Source organism: Pinus tabuliformis, chromosome X (assembly GCF_031772625.1).
Source record: "Pinus tabuliformis cultivar Carrire ecotype Pingquan chromosome X, CPIR1, whole genome shotgun sequence".
NCBI classification, from domain to species: Eukaryota; Viridiplantae; Streptophyta; class Pinopsida; order Pinales; family Pinaceae; genus Pinus; species Pinus tabuliformis.
Genome location: NC_142308.1, coordinates 832,017,346 through 832,038,634, shown reverse-complemented (window position 1 = coordinate 832,038,634; position 21,289 = coordinate 832,017,346).

Here is a 21,289-nt window from a genome sequence, read left to right as displayed (position 1 = left end):
GTATAATTAAATAAATATTTGCCCATAAGACCAGTCAAAGACTGCATTTATTTGTCCGTGGGGCACATTCGCATATCGCAAGTTACCCTTTGGTTTAAAGAACGTAGGGGCAACATTTCAGAGGGCAATGAATTATGCCTTCCATGGCATCAAAAACATCGTTCAACCATATCTCGATGATCTTCCTGCTCATTCGCGAAAGAGGACCGACCATCAGCAGCATTTGAGAGCCATATTTCTACGTTGCCGACACTACAAGATACGACTCAATCCACACAAATGTGTGTTCTGTGTCAGTTCTGGTCGTTTGCTTAGCTTTGTAGTCTTAAAGGACAAGATTCGTCTCGACCCATGTAAGGTTCAGCCAATCATAAATTTGCCTCCACCTTCAAATTTTCTTCAGATTCAGAAACTCCAAGGGAAAGCAAACTTTCTGAGGAGGTTCATTCCAAATTACGCCGAACTTGCTAAAGGTTATACACGTCTATTGAAAAAAGAAGTACCCTTCATCTGGGATCAGGTCGCGCAAGCTTCCTTTGATGCTTTAAAGGAATCCCTAATGAAAGCATCATTAATGTACACTCCTGATTATCAAAAAGACTTTAACTTGTATCTGGCTGCAGCAGATACAACCATCGCAATGGTTTTAGTTCAAGAAGACAATGGAATTGAACATCCCATATATTATTTGAGTAGAAACTTAAATGATACAGAAAGCAAGTATTCCTATGTTGAAAAGCTGGCTCTCGCAGCTTTTCAAGTGATACAGAGATTTCGACACTATGTCCTCTTTCGAAAAACTACCATTTTGTCAAATTGCAACCCCATGACTTATATATTGTCGCGACAGTTGCTGGGGGGAAAATATTCAAAATGGATAGCAATTCTTCAATAGTTTGATCTAGAATTTGTAAAATCCAAATCGATGAAATCCCTGGTTTTCACGGAATTACTATGCGATCTCCCATCGTCGTCGAACGATGAAACATCTGAAGAAACCATCGTGGATGAATCTTTGTTTCTGATATCTTCAAGAAACCCGTGGTATGGAGATATAATCATCTATCTCCAAACCCAAAAATATAGATCTAATACCTCTCGCTCGGAACAAAAACGTATTCGATACCAATCAAAAGACTACATGATCATCGGTGATACGCTTTACCGTCGTGGTGTCGATACAATTCTGAGGAGGTGCCTCACCCATGAGGAGGCCGAAAAAGTCCTGAATGATTACCATTCAGGCACGTGTGTGGGGCATCAATCTGGTTACGCTATGGCGCAAAAATTTTTATGAGCAAGATACTTCTGGCCAACGATGTTCAAATATTGCATAACTGTAGTAAGAAGTTGCCATGCATGTCAAATTTTCGATAGCAAAACCAGAAAACCACCCACACCCCTGCAACCAATAGTTGTTGTTGGGCCATTCGCCATATGGGGCATAGATTTCATGACATGTAACCCCACCTCGACCGGGGGGCATGGGTATATCATAGTCGTGGTAGACTATTTTACCAAATGGGCCGAGGCAATGCCTACATTAAACAACACCGGTGAAACAACTGCCCTTTTCTTTTTCAATCATGTAGTCACCAGATTCGGCGTTCCATAGGCCATAGTCACAAATCATGGATCGCATTTTCGTAATCACATGATGGTTGAATTGGCTGCCAAATTGGGGTTGTCCCACGACAACTCTAGTCCATATTACCCGCAAGCCAATGGACAAGTTGAAGCAATCAACAAAGTCCTGAAGCGGATGATGCAAAGGATGATTGGAGTCCACAAAAGGAGTTGGCACCTGATCCTGTACTCAACCTTGTGGTCATAACGAACATCGGTAAGGAATGAAACCAGGTTTACACCCTTTCAACTGGTGTATGGCCTAGAAGCAATCTTACCAGTTCAATGTGAAATCTCATCCCTCAAACTCGCAGTCGACCTTCTCCCCGGAACTTTAGAAGAGGAGGCTCATTTCTTGGAACTAATCCAATTGGATGAAACCCATTGTGATGCCACTTTGGCTAACGAATCCCATAAGAAACGAGTCAAGGCGCAATTTAACAAGAATGTCAAACCCCGTGTCTTCTCAGAAGGTGACTTGGTCTTACTTTACGACCAAGAATCCGATAAATTGGGAGCAGGTAAATTCAAGTCTTTTTGGATGGGCCCCTATATTGTTAAATGTGTATTAGCAAAAGGGGCCTACGAGTTAGTGGATTATGACAGGATTCCACTAGCGCAACCCTGTAACGGGTTGTACCTTAAGCGTTACTACGCATGATTCAGTGTAGTAACCCCTATGCTTTTGTTACATTTTTGTTTTCGCTAAGGGTAATTGTTTTGGTCAAGTAATCCACTTTTTAAATTTGTTGCAGATGTCGAACCTATTGGAATCATTTGTTGGATATGCCGATGGAGCAAGTCGTAGTTCGCGGAACCTATCTTCTGCGGCCTAGGCCATTTTTGATCCAAGCGGAAAGTTAGTAAGTTTCAAAGGGGTGTGTATTGGTCGGTCAACAAATAACACTGCTGAATATAGCGCGTTGATAGAACTCCTCTTTGATGCCATCACACATGGCATAAGCTGACTTGTCGTCAGGCTAGACTCACAACTCGTCATCCTACAACTCACTGGTATCTACTCCGTTCGAAATCCAGCTATATATCGTATGTTCCTAAGGGTCAAGATTTTGGAAAGGCACTTTGATTCTATTCAATATCAGCATATTTCCATAAATTTAAAAACATTAACGGACTCATTGGAAAATTATGTGTTAGATAGACATTTGCAACATTTATAAAAGAAGCATTTCATCAATATTTGCATCAGGATCATGTAACTTAACCAAAATAAAACTCCGAAAATCAAAAATATATATATAACTGTTTATGGTTTACACATAATGTTCTGTAACCAAGACAAAATTGGTCAGATGACCCAAAACTCAAAACGCTAGGGGGCACCCTAGTCTAATGATGTTGGTGATAACAAGTCACCGCATGTGCAATCATGCGTAAAAGCCTAGTCCACTGACTCGGCACGCCAGTAGTATGTCGCTGCAACCTCAGAGGCAGCTCATCAGTCCTCACATCCAGAATACCAAGAGTGAGGCCCTCGACCTGATCTTGCAATGCTGAAAGTGTCTCGACCACATCAAGGTCGCAAAGGATAGCCCTTCCTGCAGCCTCTCCTGCTGGAGCGGCAGCTGACACTCTCAGGCATACTACTGGCTAAACTGGTCCAACAACTACATGAGCACATGAGTTTTGATTAGTATTGATAGAAGAAAGCACAAGAACATTATAAAAAGAAACGATAAATAGAGATATGGTCAGAGAATTTATCGATAGCACCCCACTGCTCGCCAGCTGGCAACACCAAATCCGGGTCACCCCGGAAATCCATACCAGCATATGGATACTCGAAAAAAACCATCTCTTGACGATTGAACCACTCGAAGAAGGTATCAGAAAAGGAAACCTGGGACTGACCAGCATGTCTGGCCATAAGGTCGACCCATCTCTGCATCCATGGCTCAGTCGGTGGAGGTAAACCAAGTGAAACATACTACGGCTGCATCAACGGGATCTTTTCCAAGGCAAAAGCAGTCAAAATAGAACCATATCCAAAGTTCTTCAATCTTCCGTTCTTTACCTTGGTTAGTTGTTCTTTCATCACAGAGAGTACTGCGTCACACCAGTTGAACACCTTTGGTTCAAGGCATTCCAAGGCATACTGCATATAAGACCTGTTGGCCACATGAAGAGCCGCACTACCAGCCAGTCTAGCAAAAGTGAATAGAATGGTCCTCAAAGACCTGTCAGTGACATCTCGGATATTGATCTTGCCATCCTTACTCGGCTGAGATCCCTCTCTACAGTACCGATGAATATAATCTCTCACGGATTCACCCCCACGGGCCCAACCCGATAATGAGATAGGGGCACCACGCCTCGATAAGTCGGTCAAGAAATAGATGACCATGATAGTCAAAGGGATGGATTTTCCCCTAATATGGAACACCTGATTGGTAGGATCCCGTGCATCGAGAAAATATTGCAACAAGTTGATTTGTTGCCTCATGCTAGAGATGCGAAAAAACTTGAACAGGCCACAGTTCCGCAGTGCATTTACCGTAACTGGATCATGTAAAGCAAGCATGTCCCCTTCTTCATGCTCACGTTCTCGCCATGTAACAGGCATTTTTCTCCAATGAATCTCTGAAAACAAAAAAGAGAAGAGTCAGGATCTTGATTTGGTGAAAAACAAGGAAAAATTTCCATGAAAAACTGTGCACAAGTTTCCCTCCTTACGCCCATCGCACCCCCAGTAGTGTATTGGGTGGGATGCATGCTAACTGGCCAATGGCCAAGCTAGCATGCATCGCACCTTTCGATATAGGAAAGGTGCGATGGAGCCAGGGCGAATTCTTCAAACCCCAGGGACTCAGAAAAACCAGGAAAAATGCTTAGAATTCAAAAAGGAAAGAATGAAACTGAAGAGCTCAGGTTTAGCTCTTACCTGGTCTAGACAGTGCCAAGAATCGTCCACAGAATCTCCCGGAATCAGCTAGTGAAAATCAAGGGGGAAAGCACATCCAAAGCTCCAACAAACCAAAGTTCAAATGAAATGGAAAAATGAGAGGTAAAAACCACTTTTAAATTACTTTTCATGTAATTCAAGTAAAATATTAGTGTTTTGACTCATTTTTCAAGCATATATTATTCGTTTCTAACAAGTTTGATGAAGCAATTGAATAGGCGGTACAACTTTTGAAGGAACAAAGTTGTCAATGGTAAAATCAAGGTAATCAATGACCATTATATCGAGCAATTTTTATGTGGAGTTCAAGCTCGTTAAAAAATTAAACATAAGTAGTGAGCAAGTGTTTCCCCTAGAGTTTAAGCTCATTCATTAAAAAATGAACCAATTTCTGGTAAATAACCATCATGAATGCATTATCATCAGCCTTTGAAGCCTTGGTCGTGTTCTTCTCATCATCTCCACTCTGTATTGGCCGATCATTCACCTCCATTTGATTGTTTACCCTTTTTGAGGAACAGTTGTGAAGAGTGATCCTGTTAGCCATCCTTGTGACACTGCCGTGATTGGAAAATTCCAAACCTTACCTGGAATTAGCTGCTACCCGAATTTATCACTCGTTCCTCGAAAAACGAGTCTCCTTTAAGCTCTTTTCATCTGACTCGTAAAATATGAAAAGATTGCCAAGTAATTTGCCTCTCCAGCTCGTTAAAGTGACCGGAAGTGCTATCCCTCCTTTAGATTTTAATCTTTTTGGACCTGAGGGATTATTACACAAAAATATCGAGCGCTTGTTTGTTCGGCTCGTTAAAATTATCAAAAATCCATCCCTTTTGTATTATTTTATACTTTTTCAAACTTAAGGGATTATATGACGAAAAATGATTGTTGGAGTTTTCTTTACATCCCTTTCAGACTCTCTAAAATTGAAAAGGACCAAGTTATCTTTGTCGTTAAACTCGTTAAAACCAAATAGCGACAAACTTGTCCATACCGACAAGAATGAGTTTCACTATCGCTAGGCTTGTTAAAACATAGCGATGGGTTTGCCCGAAGGTAAAATTATAGAACAAGCATATGTTATCCTCCTCAAGCTTGACAAAAGTAAAGAGGTACTGGTCAGCAATGATTGGGGAGAAATTGGGAAGAAAACTTGAAGAAACTTTGTTGGTAGCAAGTCGCTCTTGAACATGACACTTTCGCTCCGCATCCGAGTTAGGTTGGGTTGTTTTGTTCACTGGTCATATCACCATTGGTCCATCACACCATCCACATTTGGGGTTGACGCTACCAATCCATCATGTCAGTGTCGCCGATATGTTCAAGAGAAGTCGCTCAGAGAATTCACCTGTGTCTCATCCACTGCAATACATTTACGCTCCATTCTTTCATGACTGCCACCCTGAACCTTATATCATCCGATTGTTTTCACCTCCATTAAAATCATTTTCTCTGTTCTATGTCATAGATGTGGGATTCACTAAGGCCCTCCTATGACGGATCGCTTCTTGTTGACATCAGCTCATTATCCAGGAAGTCGATTTAGGAAATACCCTTTCAGTACTTTGAAGCTTGCATGCCTCAATGGCAATTTTCTCACTTCCGGTGACATGTTTACATCAACGGCCTTCAACCGAAAGATTTTGTGTGGTGTTCAACGCCAAGTCCCTTATTCACACCACGTGAATTGTACTATAGTACCTTGAGGGTCATCATCATTATCGGTGATTCCTCTCGCGCCTGTTAATAGCTTACATCATTGGCTGGTAATCAGGCGATCTCTTTCCATGTTCGACTCCAAAACATCTCTCACATGGATCGACTTGTACTTTGAGTGAAGATCGAACGAGATTGAAGACCCCGGATCTAGTTTCATCCATCCGGGCTACGATATATATTTAGGAAAATAAAAACATAAAATGTACATCATTGTTGCACAGATAATCATCCAATCTAAAGGATGATGGCTCTACCAGAATCATCAGTCTGCACTCAGACGATTGTCTGTCTTATGTACACGAAAATGAATTTATAAATTTGATGATGGGAATACCCACCTCAGCTAGATCATGAAAATATTATGAAGATAATTCATTGTATTGTATCTTATTACAGGTCGCCTTCTAGCTCGAAAAACTTCGGATCCTCATGATAAAGCATTTCACCTGACATCAAAAGATTAACGACCTCATGCTTTAGGGGGCAACTGTTATAGACATTTTTGGGCACTGCAACCCCAATCATATATGTCCCTAAATCGAGGGCTCCTAAGTCCCTAAAAGTGTTGTTCCATCCCCTAAAATAACAAGGTCAGCTGATTACATCATCTCCCAGAAGTTCTCCATGAAAAATTACTCAGAACTGGTCAAAACTGGACCATCTCACCTGCTCCATGGTCAAAGTGCGCTGAATCCCACCTAAATGCACATGGGAGGTGCGATGCATACTAAAAAGACCTTCTATGGGGTGCGATGGTTGAGAGTGGACAAATGGTAGAGTCAATTTGCGAGGTGGAGGAGCATGGAATCTTACAGAAACTTCTCCTGTGACACTTGCCTCTCTGATTTGCCCAAGGATGAGTAAGAGATCATCAATCTCCAAGTGGAATCAAGAACTATCAGAGAGAGGACACTAATCAAATCTCAGAAGCTGACTCACCTCCCTGCAATCATCTATATATGTATCCCTCTTCCCAGAGATCCAGGAGGCTGGAATTTTGTATCTTGTAAGGAAGTGCTGCTGGTTTCTTGTTGTAACATCATAGTGTTGGGTGATCTAAGCTTTTCATGAGGTGAAGAAGGGATTTCTTGCTGAGAAGATGACGTTGGGTCAGAAAAATTGGTTGTAATCCTCTTTGCTATTATTGATATTAATAAAGCTATTCAAGTTTTCCTCCACATTCTTGTATGATTGATGATATATGCTTTTATGTGGTCAATATATATCTGGTCCTATATTGTTTATGATAGTAGATCTCTGTTCTTGGATAGTGTTACGCTGCTTTGATTCTACAGGTGCTCTTTGAAGCTGGGTAGACGAGGAAGTGAGTGGCAAAGATCTATCAGAAGGGAGAGGAATCAAGCAAGGAACCAAGTGCAAGACAGAGGTTGGTCTCCTTTGTTCGCCTCTTATCTACTTCTCTTAATGGAAAACGAAAGTAGTTTTAGTTTGTTTGTTTCTAAGATAGCTACGTGTATTACTGGGACTAGCAGCTTTGCATAGACACTAGATTTCCCAATAACAAACTTGTTCCTGCTTCTTTCAGTGCTTATGTACCTACACAAGTGATCAAGACACAAAAAGCCATGCCAAAACCCATAGAAAATCCAATAATAACCTACTTAGCTTACCAAGGAATGCCAAACCAATACATACATGAACATATATATTTTTGGAAGATGAACCCAAAGTTGTATTATTATTTAAATAATAAAGGGAAGCTTACAACCATAGCCTTGATGTTGAAAGGCTCTCCTTGAGTGGTAATCCAAGTCCAAGCCAAGAAACTCCCCAAACACTCCTTCCCAAGTCTAATGAATAGCCTCTAAGCACAAGCTAAGCATAGGGGTGTAAATGGACATAGATCAACCATTTAGGAATGGGAGAGGAGGGATTTATATGCTAGGAGAGGGAGTTAGGACTTCTCCAAAGATAGGATTAGGCCCACATCTAAAGGCAGTAGCTCATAGGGATGAGAACAAGAGGTCAAATTAGGAGGATTCGGCCTCATTTATGCGAAACCTCCTCCAGATCGCCTCTCTGGAAGCTTCTAGATCACAAAGCATCTCATCCTCTTTGGGAAACTTTCCTTTTTGAGACGATCATGGGTATGAGAGAAAAAAATGATGACATAGCTGGCTTAACATGGTGCAACAAGCAATCATCATTGTTTTGAGCTTTATAAGGGTTATCACCCACATTTTAGGGTTTCAAGAGCCATTTCTTTAGGGAAAGCTCCATAGATTGTCCAAGTAAAGTTAAAGGAGGGACCTGAGCTGTATATATGGATGAGTATATTGTATAATTATCATGTTTCAGGCACTTCAGGGTATGTCACAAAGAAGTGTAGGAGGCATGACGAAATACTGTGTAATACAAGGCACAAAACAAGACATGATCTCAGAACATATGCCATCGAAACTTCGAAATTTTGTAACCCCTTAAGTAATGCATCTTCTAGAAAGCACCAAAATCTTGGAGGAAAGAGAAACAAAAAGCAAACCTTCAAAAATCCAGAGACCACCACAGAACGTTTCTCTCTCCTCCGTAGAAGGCCCATTGAAGCTGGTGATTGATCCTGATGAGCACATAGGGCATATTATGTCGGCATGATGTGGAACGACAAGGACACGCATTAGGCAGTTTTGGCATTTTGAGGTGTCTATGGGGACAAATTTGAGTGAAATGTGTCACCACTCAAGAGACATCACGTGGAGATGAAGATGTAACGCTGATGTCACTTTGGAGGTCAGCGTTACAAAGGAAGAGGCCATAGTAACTCTTTTTTAATTCCTTTTGGAAAACCTTCGACTGAAGGAGCTCTGAAATCAGTTGTGTTACACGGTAATTTGTCACTGTCCTCATCTCAGTCCCTCTACTATGTCATGTGTCAAATAAACATGTTCATATCTTCCCATTGATGTAAGAAGATTAAGCAAATACTCTCTAATGCTGAAGATTGACCCTTTTTGACTAAGTTTCTACATCGTCGCTAGTAAACCCTCAAAATACGCGATGACTTTCTGTCATGCACTATATCATTGCAACATCATTGCTAGTCCCTAGTTCATGACCTGCGACGATCCAGATTTGGTGAATCAGTTCAAAAAATCGGCCTTTTGGATGTTTCTAGAGCTGGTTGTTGGGTTAGTTTGGGTTGCCTTTCCGCCTCTGGGATGGTGGTTCCACCTCTTGTGCAACCTTCCTTGAGGATTAGCTCCCTCTCTCTCGTTTCATGGAGGCTCCTACTCCTATAAAATCACTCACCATTGCTATGATCTGCTAGTTCCTTAGTTGGAGTTCTTTTGGTTGTACAGTGCCATGGCTACTTTTGAGTTTGATAGGTGGTGTGAGTGTGACAAGTGTGGGATTGCTTTGTAGTTTGTAGGAAGGTGTGGAGTGCCCTTAACTTTGTGTGAAGCTTGTGAATGAGAGAGATATATATATATATTGCTATTTGGGAGACCCATCTTTGAGAGTGAATGAATGAAGAAACACACTGGTTGGACACTCTGAGAAGGCTTGCGACATCAAGACTTGGTTGTAAGCTTTACTCTTGATTCATTATTAATACAATCAATTATGATTTCCTATGTCTTGTATGTAATTTACTTGATAGCTCATGACTTCTTGACTTTGTGAGTAAATAGATCTTTGTTGTTTCTTGGTTACGTGTTCTGTCATTTCTTCGTGGTGTTTCAGGTTGATTGCTCTTTAAGGAGAAGGAAACAAAAGCTGGAGCAGTGCAACAGAACTTCATCGACCACTGGTTTGAGGTAGGCCTCCAACAGTGACTATTTAAGCGAATTAATTGTTGTTTTGTCCTTGCTGTGACTAGACCCACTCTAGGGCTAGAGGGGTTGCCTCTGTCCGTAGAGGGAACACTTTCCTGCATCCCAAGTTGGTGACTCCACACAAATCTATGAAAAGGGACCCCCTTGGAGTTTTCTTTTCCGTGTCTTTTTCAAACTCTCTAAACATGAAAAAGACTCTGAGTTTTACCTATGTTAGACTCGTTAAACCTTGACGGCATTGGACTCATCACCATGATGAGACTCGAGCTCCTCCTCCCTAGGGCTCGTTAAACTATTACTAGGTTGGATTTCATCAAAGGTCAAACTTATATTACAAGCATATGCTATCCCCTTCAAGCTTATTTTTAAAAATAATTGGGGTACTCGCCAGCAATGGTGGGGGAAAATTTGGAAGTTGTCATTGGTTACGTGCAGCAGCTAGTCACTCTTGAACATCGACACTTTTGCTTCTTGTTGGGTTGGGATATCCATACGTCGTCTTTTTGCCATCAGGGGTTTTGGGTTGCCATTTAGCCTCATTCCATCTGATCTATGCTGCCTCCATTAAGCCTCTGATCCCTTGGTACCTGAATGCTCCCACCCTCCGGAGTCATGTTGCCGATATTTTCAAGAGGATAATCCTTTTGCAGTTAACATCCTTACCTCCTCCTCTGATACTCTATTTCACCATCTACCACTTGTTCCCTATCTCGTGTCGTTGATGGGGGAAACATTATGGCCCTCTTGTGACGGATCATCTCTTGTCGAAATTAGCTCATTATCGAGGAGACTGATCTAGAGATCCCCTTTGGTACCTTGGAGCTTGCATGCCTCAATGGCTAGTTCTTCACGCCTAATGATCGACTTTCATCATTGGTCATCGATTGGGTGATTCTGCTTGTGTTCAACTTCGGCTCATTCTTCACACTTTTAGGATTTCACTTGATAGTGCCTTGAGAACCATTGGCATTATTGGTGGTTTCTCTTACATTTGTTAGCGGTTTTCATCATTAACTGGTAATCAAGTGACTTTCTATCATGCTTGACCTCAACACATCTGTTTGCATGTTAGAATTTGTATTATAATCAGTTGGGTTTCAAGACCCCAAACTAAGATTACATATGTTTGAGCTGCATGGATTTCTTCGTGCTTACATACATGACTCTTTGATGGATGGCTGCAACCATACCTTTATTGTTATCATGGTCTTACTAGCTGGATGGCTGCGTCCGTACCCTAGGCCAAGTTAATATGTCTTTTGGATGGCTGTGTCGATGCCTAGACTACATGTATTTCACTATCAGAGATATCAGTTGTACTTGCACCTAGAGGCTCTTTCAGGTGGTGTTCCAGTTCAGATAGTTTCATAAAGCATTTCACCCCTCCCACTCTCTCAGGCTTCATGCTTTAGGGGGAATCTGTTACACAGTAATTTGTCACTGTCCTCATCTTAATCCCTCTACTATGTCATGTGTCAAATAAACATGTTCATGTCTTCCCACCAGTGTAAGAAGATTAAGCGAATGCTCTCTAATCCTGAAGATTGACCCTTTTTGACTAAGTTTCTTCATCGCTGCTAGTAAACCCTCAAAATCTGTGACGATTCTCTGTCATGCACTATGTCGTTGAGACGTCGTTGCTAGTCCCTAGTTCATGACCTGTGACGATCCAGATTTGGTGAATTAGTTCAAACAATTGGCCTTCTGGATGTTTCTAGAGTTGGTTGTTGGGTCAGTTTGGGTCACCTTTCCACCTCTGGGATGGTGGTTCCATCTCTTTTGCTACCTTCCTTGAGGATAAGCTCCCTCTCTCTCATTTCATGGAGACTCCTCCTCCTATAAAATCACTCACCATTGCTATGATCTGCTAGTTCCTTAGTTGCTAGTTCTTTTGATTGTACAGTGCTGCTGCTACTTTTGGGTTTGATAGATAGTTGGTGTGAGTGTGACAAGTGTGGGATTGCTTTGTAGTTTGCAAGAAGGTGTGGAGTGCCCTTAACCTTGTGTAAATCTTGTGAATGAGAGAGAGATATATTGCTACTTTGGAGACCCATCTTTGAGAGTGAATGCTTGAAGAAACACACTAGTTGGACCCTCTGAGAAGGCTTGTGATGTCAACACTTGGTTGTAAGATTTACTCTTGATTCATTATTAATACAATCAATGACGATTTCCTATATCTTGTATGTAATTTACTTGATAGCTCATGACTTCTTGACTTTGTGAGTAAATAGATCATTTTTTGTTTCTCGGTTACATGTTTTGTCATTCCTTTGTGGTGTTTCAGGTTGACTTCTCTTTAAGGAGAAGGGAACGGAAGCTGGAGTAGTGCAACGGAACTTCATCGACCACCGGTTTAAGGTAGGCCTCCAACGATGACTATTTAAGGGAATTAATTGTTGTTTTGTTCTTGCTGTGACTAGACCCACTCTAGGGTTAGAGGGGTTGCCTCTGTCCGCAGAGGGAACACTTTCTTGCATCACACTTTCCTCCCAATATCACTCCCATTACTATGATTTTTGTTCGCTCTGATCCTTGGGTTCTTCCTCCTGTTGATCAGATAGAATTCTGGGGTGATGAGATGCCGTTGAGTCCTACTGGGTTAGCTACGTCGAAATTGTTTCTGTATCAGCTCCATCCCCTGAACCTGCTCCATCTAGTAGAGCTCTCGACTTGTACACTCAATCCCCTTGGCTTGGAGATGCCACTTCTTCAGACCCTTTAAAGGAAATTTTTCCTACTGATGAAGCAATTATTGAGACCATGTCTTTCGAGGAACCTCCATGGTTTGATCATCACCATCGTTCCTCCTTTCTCCCTACCCATTGGGAAATGTTTACTTGTCTCGAGTGGTTTGCTCCTTGTCTCCCTTCCCAACCCCTTCAGACACCCATCCAAATTCATCAAGTGTCTTTTGAAGGGAATATGGGCAACATTATGCAAACTAAACCAATCAACATCTCTGTTAAACCAGTGATTGTGGATGTAAATCTTCTCTGCGGATAGAGACGATCCCTACTAGCCCAGACCGGGTCTAGCAACAATCACACAATGCTATCACGTAAGTCCCTATTTGCAAATACAAAGTGGATGGTGAGAACCTACTTGGATTCCAACGCTAGTGTTTGTAGAAGAGATGTCGCCCTCATTCCTTTGCCTTGGCCGGTCACGATCCCCACGTTCTCCGTGATTGGACACCCGCACATGCAAAGAACAACACGAAAACAATCATAAAATCTAGTAGATGCAATTATATATCGGTAAGAAAAGATATAACTCAACATCAAACATAAGACAATGAGAGTGGAACCATAATGATAGTCATCTATTATTAATAAATAACAAAGAAGAATACAACCATTGTTCTGACATCAAATTCTCCTTTGGCTGGGTAGTCAGCTACACAAGTCTTGCAAAGCTTGTTGGGATGAGGAACAAGCCTCTCTCTCTTTGGGTGACAAGAATCTCCTTACTTAGATTTGGCCTTATGGGTGCAAAGAAGGCTCTTGCAACTTCAAACTCTCTATCACTATGCTAGGACTAGAACTATTGTAACTAGCTTGCTCAGGGCATAGAGGCAAGCTTTTATAGATAGAGAAGAAAGAGATAGGATCAACCACATTATTCATGGGATTGGCTTTTATCACTTGGAAACTTCCATGAAAGGTGGCAAACCACTTTCCCTTCTATGGAGATTCGAAGCCAAACCATCCTAGCTCAACATAGATTCAGTTGGTGAATGGGTTGAAGAGAACCTTCGGGAGCTTGTTGGTTAAAATATTTACTCAATTCAGTTGGCGTGAGTGCGACTCTAAGACAGAGCGCCAATGGCGCGCCCCTTTTAGAGGATTTCCCTCATTGGCGCGGGCAGTGAACTGTGGACCTGCGCTAATGCAAAAAGAGCTGTTCTCATGGGTATTTTGCAGGAGATGTCTTCAGGGCATATGAAACTCATACTTAAAGGAATATGATGCAAGTGAATCTAGGCCATGTCACTTCTCACAGGTCCCGGAATGAGTCCTCTAGTGTTCGGGTGAGGGGGAACAGGGACGGTGACAAACGGTGACAAATTGTTGTGTAACGGGCCTCCAATGATGACTATTTAAGGGAATTAATTGTTGTTTTGTTCTTGCTGTGACTAGACCCACTCTAGGGCTAGAGGGGTTGCCTCTGTCCGCAGAGGGAACACTTTCTTGCATCACACTTTCCTCCCAATATCACTCCCATTAATATGATTTTTGTTCGCTCTGATCCTTGGGTTCTTCCTCCTGTTGATCAGATAGAATTCTGGGGTGATGAGATGCCGTTGAGTCCTACCGAGCTCAACTACGTCGAAATTGTTTCTGTATCAGCTCCATCCCCTGAACTTGCTCCATCTAGTAGAGCTCTCGACTCGTACACTCAATCCCCTTGGCTTGGAGATGCCACTTCTTCAAACCCTTTAAAGGAAATTTTTCCTACTGATGAAGCAATTATTGAGACCATGTCTTTCGAGGAACCTCCTTGGTTTGATCATCACCATCATTCCTCCTTTCTCCCTACCCATTGGGAAATGTTTACTTGTCTCGAGTGGTTTGCTCCTTGTCTCCCTTCCCAACCCCTTCAGACACCCATCCAAATTCATCAAGTGTTTTCTAAAGGGAATATGGGTAACATTACGCGAACTAAACCAATCAACATCTCTGTTAAACCAGTGATTGTCGAGCACATCCATGTTGGAGTAACTTGTACTTCGGAAGATTGACCCTTTTTGACTAAGTTTCTTCATCGTTGCTAGTAAACCCTCAAAATCTGTGACGATTCTCTGTCATGCACTATGTCATTGCGACGTCGTTGCTAGTCCCTAGTTCATGACCTGTGACGATCCAGATTTGGTAAATTAGTTCAAACAGTTGGCCTTCTGGATGTTTCTAGAGTTGGTTGTTGGGTCAGTTTGGGTCACCTTTCCACCTCTGGGATGGTGGTTCCATCTCTTTTGCTACCTTCCTTGAGGATAAGCTCCCTCTCTCTCATTTCATGGAGACTCCTCCTCCTATAAAATCACTCACCATTGCTATGATCTGCTAGTTCCTTAGTGGCTAGTTCTTTTGATTATACAGTGCTGCTGCTACTTTTGGGTTTGATAGATAGTTGGTGTGAGTGTGACAAGTGTGGGATTGCTTTGTAGTTTGCAAGAAGGTGTGGAGTGCCCTTAACCTTGTGTAAATCTTGTGAATGAGAGAGAGATATATTTCTACTTTGGAGGCCCATCTTTGAGAGTGAATGCTTGAAGAAACACACTAGTTGGACCCTCTGAGAAGGCTTGTGATGTCAACACTTGGTTGTAATATTTACTCTTGATTCATTATTAATACAATCAATGACGATTTCCTATATCTTGTATGTAATTTACTTGATAGCTCATGACTTCTTGACTTTGTGAGTAAATAGATCATTTTTTGTTTCTCGGTTACATGTTTTGTCATTCCTTTGTGGTGTTTCAGGTTGATTTCTCTTTAAGGAGAAGGGAACGGAAGCTGGAGTAGTGCAACGGAACTTCATCGACCACCGGTTTAAGGTAGGCCTCCAACGATGACTATTTAAGGGAATTAATTGTTGTTTTGTTCTTGCTGTGACTAGACCTACTCTAGGGTTAGAGGGGTTGCCTCTGTCCGTAGAGGGAACAATTTCTTGCATCACACTTTCCTCCCAATATAACTCCCATTAATATGATTTTTGTTCGCTCTGATCCTTGTGTTCTTCCTCCTGTTGATCAGATAGAATTCTGGGGTGATGAGATGCCGTTGAGTCCTACTGGGGTCAGCTACGTCGAAATTGTTTTTGTATCAGCTCCATCCCCTGAACTTGCTCCATCTAGTAGAGCTCTCGACTCGTACACTCAATCCCCTTGGCTTGGAGATGCCACTTCTTCAGACCCTTTAAAGGAAATTTTTCCTACTGATGAAGCAATTATTGAGACCATGTCTTTCGAGGAACCTCCATGGTTTGATCATCACCATCGTTCCTCCTTTCTCCCTACCCATTGGGAAATGTTTACTTGTCTCGAGTGGTTTGCTCCTTGTCTCCCTTCCCAACCCCTTCAGACACCCATCCAAATTCATCAAGTGTCTTTTGAAGGGAATATGGGCAACATTACGCAAACTAAACCAATCAACATCTCTGTTAAACCAGTGATTGTGGATGTAAATCCTCTCTGCGGACAAAGACGATCCCTACTAGCCCAGACCGGGTCTAGCAACAATCACACAATGCTATCACGTAAGTCCCTAATTGCAAATACAAAGTGGATGGTGAGAACCTACTTGGATTCCAACGCTAGTGTTTGTAGAAGAGATGTCGCCCTCGTTCCTTTGCCTTGGCCGGTCACGATCCCCACGATCTCCGTGATTGGACACCCGAACATGCAAAGAACAACACGAAAACAATCATAAAATCTAGTAGATGCAATTATATATCGGTCAGAAAAGATATAACTCAACATCAAACATAAGACAATGAGAGTGGAACCATAATGATAGTCATCTATTATTAATAAATAACAAAGAAGAATACAACCATTGTTCTGACGTCAAATTCTCCTTTGGCTGGGTAGTCAGCTACACAAGTCTTGCAAAGCTTGTTGGGATGAGGAACAAGCCTCTCTCTCTTTGGGTGACAAGAATCTCCTTACTTAGATTTGGCCTTATGGGTGCAAAGAAGGCTCTTGCAGCTTCAAACTCTCTATCACTATGCTAGGACTAGAACTATTGTAACTAGCTTGCTCAAGGCATAGAGGCAAGCTTTTATAGATAGAGAAGAAAGAGATAGGATCAACCACATTATTCATGGGATTGGCTTTTATCACTTGGAAACTTCCATGAAAGGTGGCAAACCACTTTCCCTTCTATGGAGATTCGAAGCCAAACCATCCTAGCTCAACATAGATTCAGTTGGTGAATGGGTTGAAGAGAACCTTTGGGAGCTTGTTGGTTAAAAACTTTACTCAATTCGGTTGGCACGAGTGTGACTCTGAGATAGAGCGCCAATGGCGCGCCCCTTTTAGAGGATTTCCCTCATTGGCGCGGGCAGTGAACTGTGGACCCGCGCTAATGCAAAAAGAGTTGTTTTCATGGGTATTTTGCAGGATATGTCTTAAGGGCATATGAAACTCATACTTAGAGGAATATGATGCAAGTCATTTCAGGCCATGTCACTTCTCATAGGTCCCGGAATGAGTCCTCCAGTGTACGGGTGAGGGGGAATAGGGACGGTGACAAACGGTGACAAATTGTTGTGTAACAGATGCCCCCTAAAGCATGAGGCCCGAGAGAGAGAGGGGTGAAATGCTTTACAAGAACATGCGTGACTGAAAACACGGCCGCCGAAGAACCTGCGTAAAGAAGTACAACTGATATCTCAAGTACATGATAGGTGTGGTATGGGCGCAGCCATCCATAACAGAGTACACAATAAACTAGATCCAAGGTATGGGCGCAGCCATCCAGTGAGGATCGATAAAGAGACTCAGGCATGGTCGCAGCCATCCAGTGAATGAGTCATGTAATGATCATAATAAGCCACAAATCGCAGCCTGGATTCCAACAAACAAAATCCAGGGTCTTGCGCTCCACCTCGACCCGAACAGAGTACAAATTCAAGCATGTGAATACATGAGTTGTAGTCGAACATGCATGAACATCGTCTGATTACCAGTCGATGATGAAAACTGTTAACAGATGCGAGAGGTACCACCAATAATTACAATGGCCCTCAAGGTACTACAGGTACAATCTACGGTGTGTGAATCAATGAACTGGCGTCAAACACCCGTAGAATCATTTGATCGGAGGCCAATGATGAAAACCTCTCGTCGAACACGAAGAACCTGCCATTGAGGTATGCAGGCTCCAAGGCACCGAAGGGAGTCTCTAGATCAGCTTCCTGGATAAGGAGCTGAAGCTGACAGGAAGTGACCTTGATCAAAGGTGGGCCATAGTGTTTCCCACATCATTGACACGAGACAGAGGAAAGATGTTGTGGTGATTCAGAATTATGTGAGGTATCAGAGGGAGGTTGTAATTCTGTAGGGGTCAACTTCTCTTGAACATATCGGCGGCATGATAGTGGACTTGGCAGTATTTGACATCAAATGAGCAGAGGTCATGGTGACAAGGCAATGAGTAGATGAGAGGTCAAATAGGATCACCCAAACCCACGGAGGCTAGTGTAAAACAAGATGAGATGTTCCCACCCAGACACGAATGCAGACTAGTGCCATGTTCAAGAGTGACATACTGCCGACACGACAATAATTATGGGTCCATTTTCCCCACCATTTTTGGCGAGTACCCCAGTTATTTTTAACAAGCTTGACGGGGATAGCATATGCTTGTGAGCGTCATTACGACGGAATCCAATGTCATTAAGTTTTAATGAGTCTGACAAAGGAAGAACTCGGTGTCTTTTCCTACTTAGAGAGTCTGAAAAGACAACAGAAAAGCGAACCCCAGGGGGGTCCTTTTTCGTAAATTTGTGTCTCCCGAGCCCGAAAAAGTATAAAACAATGCTCGAAAGAACCGCCCGACCATTACGATCGAGGAGTACTTTTCATTTATAGTGACATCGATCTGAAAAAGTAGAAAAGCGATCAACATTACGTCGTTTCGTAACCATTAACGAACCTAAAACGACAAGGGTCCGACGATCTTTTCATTTTTAACACGGTCGGAAAAGGGTTTAAAAGACGACCACCTCTTATTTATGTTTAACGAGTCAAGAGGGGTAACCCGGCAATCTTTTCATTTTTAGCGAGTCAGAAAAGAGCTGAAAGATGACTCCATAGTGACTTTTTCGTGTATTTACTGAGTCTGAAAAAGTATAAAATGCAACTCGTTTCACCATCGAGGTTGCAAAAAGGACCTGTCATAGTACCAGAAGCAAGCGTAAAATCCATTTTTGACCAAAAATATATTAAAATATTCAAAAAAGAACTCTTTAAACCTAATTACAAGTCAAAAAGTCTATAAATATGGTGAAAATGTAAAAATAGAGTTACTTTTACTTTTTACCTCTTGCATAGTAGTAGTGGTCCATTTGGGGAGCGAACTTCGAGCAGTGATTACCGCCAATCCGTGCAACCATTTGAGATTCCGCCAGTTCCAGGTAAGAGGCGCTTCCCTTAGCTCCATTTTCATACTTTTTTTATGCGTTTTGTCCCTTGATTGAGCCTCCGCAAGGGGGATGTTAAAATTTAGGGTTGCGCCCCATTGGCGTGGGTTTCGAGCACGGGTTTGTGCCAATGGGATGATCTGCCCAAAGGTGCCGCGCTATTGGCGCGAATGTTTTAGAAACATTCGCGCCAACCGCGCGACCTAACATTTTACTTGAATTTTCCCATCATTTTTGAAATTTGTCCGGTTTTTAAACCTACCAAGGTTTCAATAATGATTTATTCATCCTTGTGGGTGCAAGAGACAAGCAAAAATGGTGGTGGAATGGAAAGAACAGGAGCATGATACCGTAGATGCCTTGGCCATAGCGGATGAGGGATGTATGAATGCTTTGAGAGACTATGGTCTCAAAAAATTCTTCCTCACCTCTTATCTGCGAGCTCAACCGGAGCTATTACAGTTCATAGTGGATGCTTGGGATGTTGATGACCAAGTATTTCTCTTACGGGATCAGACCTTAGAGCTGGATGTATCTGATGTGTACTTCATTACTAGGCTATCACGGAGAGGGGCGAGCCCCATTTTGACCGGAAGCAGGCCTTCCGGAGAGAAGATAGGTGAAGTGAAGGCTCGTGTGTGTCTAGAGGCACAATTTGGGAAAAACAGTGCCAAGGTGGATATCGCTACCATCCATGACTTGGTTCTTAGGGTGATACTGTTCACTATCATGCGCGCATCTGGGGTCCAGGTGCCCCATGAGGCGAGCAAGAATCATCTGTTACTAGCGACAGAATGCCTCAACCCTACCATTTTTTACTGGGCTACCGCGGTGACTACAAATATCAAAAGGCAGCTTACAAAGTGTAAGCACAGGGGAGTGAAACAGTTTGGGTATGGTTCGATTGTGGTGTCATTCTCCTTGGAACGATTACCCCTCTTCCAGTACCAGGGAGCTGTAGTGGCAGATCCATTGCCACGAGAGCCTAGGATGGCTCGCTGGGCAGCATTGATGCCCAAAGGAGGAGGGGGCCAACAGATGTCTTGGCGGCCCGAGTTCTTCATATGGCTTCACCGTCAGCTGATTGTGGTAGAGGATTGGCCATACGTGGGAACCAACTTCATGGGGGACCCAGACCTCCCACTGCCAGAGGGAGAGGAGTGGGAAGAGGAGTTAGGTATGATCTTCTCTTTTGATGTTTTATGTATTTTCATTTTTTTTTGTCAATACATGCATGTTCTGGTGACAGGTGTATGTATATGCAGATGTGGGCCCAGAGCGACCAGCCGGCTTGTCTCCTATAGCGTGGAGGGACCAACCTGTAGCTGATTCTCAGGCAAGGGTTGCCGTGGGGGAAGAGCTGGTGCAGAATCTCGAGGGACTTACCCAAGGGATTCCAGGCTACGCTAGATTGGTGGACGTGCCCTTTGCATACCAGAGGCACACAGTGGGGGTTCCGACCCGCATCCATCGTCTGTTGAGACGCTTGGTGCGCGTGGTGATGTGCTATCATGAGCACCACCACCAATAGACTCCTAGGCTTCTTTCATGCATATTTTTTGAGGGACATGTTGTCCGAGGATGTATCAGGGTGAACATGTATTATGTTTTGCGTTTTGTAACGCATGCGGTGCAAACATTATGACACACATATATATATACATATGCCTATGGTTTATTATTGTGCTTTTATGTGCTTGCTTGTATGATGTTTTGATTATAAATTACGTAAATGTCTATCGAATACATGATTGGCCAATGCATCAGATAATGTGTTTAATCATCGTGGAATATGTTGATATGTGATAAAGTCAAGATTCCTTTCTAACAATTTAACACGTAAGTACAACCTTAAAATGTGACGGTCTCTGACGAGATATCGCCCAATGAGCTGATGAACGACAAGTTGAGAGTCTAGGTTAACAAGCAATGTACGAATACTGAGATTAATTGCCTCGGCTAATAATTCAATAACAACGCTATATTCAGCAACATTGTTTGTAGTACAGCCTAAACAGACACCTTGAAGATCTATCAACTCACCGTGAGGATCGTAGATCACCCACGCCACAGAGGACAA